Source organism: Centruroides sculpturatus, unplaced genomic scaffold (assembly GCF_000671375.1).
Source record: "Centruroides sculpturatus isolate CEXI.00-Female unplaced genomic scaffold, Cexi_2.0 scaffold629, whole genome shotgun sequence".
Lineage (NCBI taxonomy): Eukaryota > Metazoa > Arthropoda > Arachnida > Scorpiones > Buthidae > Centruroides > Centruroides sculpturatus.
Window position 1 is genome coordinate 312,561 of NW_019384821.1, and position 768 is coordinate 313,328.

The following is a 768-nucleotide window of genomic DNA, read 5'->3' on the forward strand; positions in this document are numbered from 1 at the left end:
TTTTCTGTAAATCGAATATAACATTTATATATATATATATATATATATATTACTATTCAAGTGGAATTATTTTTTGTAAAATTTGTAGCAACAAGACGGGTTTGTAGACCGAAAGAAAGTAAAGCAAAGCATTTTCTGCCTCATTGCTATTCAAGAGAGAAAGAGAGAAGGGGGTAAAGATAGTTTTGAATCGCATCGTGCAATCTTAAGTTTAGTTTTTGTCATAAACCGAAGAGTGGAAAAATTTTTCGACTCTACATGGATAAATGTTCACTATTCAAGGCTTATATTTTGGAAATTGCTTTGCTTTTCAGTCATATCCCGTTACCTTCGAGTAATAAAAGAAGTCAACAAGGTTTTGCTTCAAGTAACGTTCGACATAGAACAGTATGGAATTTATAAAAAAAAAAAAAATACCAAATAAGTACATATTTCCAGAAATTTTTGAAGAAATTGTTTATTTTTTTTTATATATTACTTAAGTTTCTAGAGGTATGGAGGGAATGTTTTTAAGAATTTTTACTTCTCTTAAGTCTAAATTACTGTATAACATTTAAGAATTTATGTAAATATTTGGAAGAAAATTTAGCGAAATGTTTTCTATAGCTTCATCTGACAGTTTTTTTTTTCTTTTTATTTATTCACAAAATTGCATAATTTTCAGTTTTTTTTATCCAGTTAAATACGAAAAAAATAAACATCTTATAACATTTAAATTACTTGTTTTTTTTTTAATATTACACTTAACAAAACAGAATATTAATGATA